Source organism: Rattus rattus, chromosome 12, assembly GCF_011064425.1.
Source record: "Rattus rattus isolate New Zealand chromosome 12, Rrattus_CSIRO_v1, whole genome shotgun sequence".
Classification (NCBI taxonomy): Eukaryota; Metazoa; Chordata; class Mammalia; order Rodentia; family Muridae; genus Rattus; species Rattus rattus.
In genome coordinates, this window is record NC_046165.1 from 6,744,869 (window position 1) to 6,747,553 (window position 2,685).

At 47.2% G+C, this 2,685-nt stretch overlaps 1 pseudogene; it reads left to right on the plus strand.

Moving 5' to 3' along the window:
• The first annotated feature begins 1,220 nt into the window (after window positions 1-1,220).
• On the plus strand, window positions 1,221-1,419 carry LOC116913323 (annotated as a pseudogene).
• Window positions 1,420-2,685: the final 1,266 nt, after the last annotated feature.

Genomic DNA, 2,685 nt, shown 5'->3' on the forward strand with positions numbered 1-2,685 from the left:
GTGATGACTTTGCCTTCTCCTCCACACTCAACTGAAACACCCATTCTATAAAGGGTCTGGACCTGTATTCCACAGAATTCACCATCTCCTCCAACTTGCAGGTTACTAGAGGTGTGTAATGCAATTACCATAGTGTACATTTAAACTATCTCATGGTGGAATAGTCTTCTTACATTTTTATCACATGTGTTTATTTCTGAATGTCTGTGGGTGGGCTTGAGTATGTCATAGTATACAAGTGGAGTGTGTCACAGGATAAATGTAGGTTGTATCACGGCACACATGTGGGTTGTGTCACAGTACACATGTGGAGTGTGTTATAGTACACATGTGGGGTATGTTACAGTATACATGTGGGATACATGTGGGGTGTATCACAGTGCATATATGGGGTATATTACAGCACACATGTGGTGTGTTACAGTACATATGTGGGGTGTATCACAGCACACATGTGGGGTGTATCACAACACACATGTGGAATGTGTCACTGCACATATGTGGAGTGTGTTATAGTTCACAAATGGAGTGTGTCACAGCACACATGTAGAAGTTGGAAGCCATTTGGTACTCTCCTTTGAGCATGTGGATTCTGGTATGGAGTTTTCTTGATTATTGATATGCGTGTTGGTCCAGTTGAGGAAGGCAGAATCCAGGCCGACTCCAGTGACCATTACCCTTCTCTGTCCCTTCCTATGGAGTGTCCACAAAAGGAAATGTGAAGGGTGTCATCCACATTCAGGTGTCATGGTATGACCCGACATAATCAGATGAGACTTTCCAGATGGATTCAGAGGGGAAATGTGGTGAGATGCATTTCTGCTGACCTTGAAGTGGAAGCTGGAAGCAGCTATTGTGGGAGCTTCAAGGCAAGGAGCTGAGGGCAGCATTTGGGAGCTGGCAGCCATCCTCACCAGAAACCGGGAAGAAAATGGGTCCAATCGCCCACCTCAGGAAACCGAATTCTTCCCAAACCTGAATGATTTTGGAAGCAAATTCTTCCTCAGCACCTTCACATGGGAAATCAGTCAAAATGAGGTCTTGATTTTAGTCTTAAGAGAACAGACTTAAGTGGAAAGCCCAGCCCTTCCACATCCGGACGAACTTGTCCCCTGTACGACTGAGAATCCATAAATGGCTTTCAAAGATGGGTTCCAGGGGCTCAAACGCAAGGACACAATGAGGCAGGTTGGAGACATGTTGGAGCCACCGCCGTCTCCATGACGGGCGATAACCAGCAAGAGCTCGCCCTCCAGAAGAACATGAAGGAGCAGAGCGACTTGGTTAAGGGAAAGCGCTCTGGGAGGATGGGCTTTCTGTTTCTGCCCGCGAGCAGAGTGCCCCATCATCTCTACCCGCAGGGACTCAAAGACCATGCGGCAGAAGCAGGAAAAGGCAAACCAGGAGGAACCCAAGTAGCTTTGTGGCTTCGTGCCCAACCATCTTGCCCTACACCTGTGTGCCTGGCCCTGTGAGTCTGCAGCGGGTTCCTTCTGTGCTTCCTCTCCCTCAGGTAGCCTCTCTCCCTCTGGGCCACTCCCGGGGGTTCAGGGGGTTACTCCTTCCCAGTGTTTTTTATTCCTGTGGGGCGCACCCCAAAGTATTAAAAGTAGCTTTGTAATTAAAAGAAACGGATTCCTCTGATGGTCATTTGTTATATTTCAATAGAATAGAGTAGCACCTTGTGCCTAATAAAATAATCAGTGAATTGACGTCTCATTTAAATTAGTAAAGGGGAGGATGAAAGGAAAGAAGGGAGCAGGGAGGGACAGGAAGGGGAGGGCTGAGGGTAGAGCAGAGAGGATGAAATGGAGGAAACACAGACAGGAGACCAGGAGATGATCGGGTATCCCCTGCTGTGACCGGTGGGCCTTTTTGAGCTGAAGGAGTGAAGTAGACATAGAAAGCTGGCTTAAATTAGTTTCTTTCTGATCGTGTTTCCTAACCTGCATCCCATCCCTCATCCCTAATCTTCCTTGACCCCTTTGTCATCCCTACCTTGACTCCACTTGTCTGTGAGAAAAGAAAAACATGCCCTTAACAACTGTCAGCTGGTAGCTGGCTTCCAGGCTGCCAGCGAGGCCACAATGGTGTCCTAATGAATATAAACCACTTCACACTGTATTAGCATCAGCTGGGGACTCTCCACGGTTATACACGAGACAGAGACAAGACTACCTCATGCACACGGCCAGAAACAGAACAGAAACACAGACAGCGATCAAAACAGAGGCACCACCAAACTATGGAGTGAGAATCACAACCCCACTCCCACTCCCACCCCCGTGAACGGCTCCACTTACAAATCAGTTCCCCATTTCTCCTGACCCTTAAATTAGATCCCATATCTGTAGAGATCTTCAGTTACTCAGGGAATCCCAATCCAAACCCTGCTTATTCGAATTCTTCCAGAAATAACTTGTCACCTTCCGATCTTGTCCTATGACCTTTCCTAACATCTTCTCAAGACAAGCCATAGTTCCACCTCTGTTGTGAGTTATTCTTAAGAACAACCAGAAATAAACTGATCTTCCTCCCAGCGTGTTTCTGGTGGCCCCTGCCTTGGTGGGCCTCTGCAGGGCTGTGGGTGTCTTATATTCATCTTACATTCAACACCATGAATGTTTGACGACTCGTTCTTAAGATGTGTCAGTCAAAATATCTGACTCCAAGGGTTTGCATCAA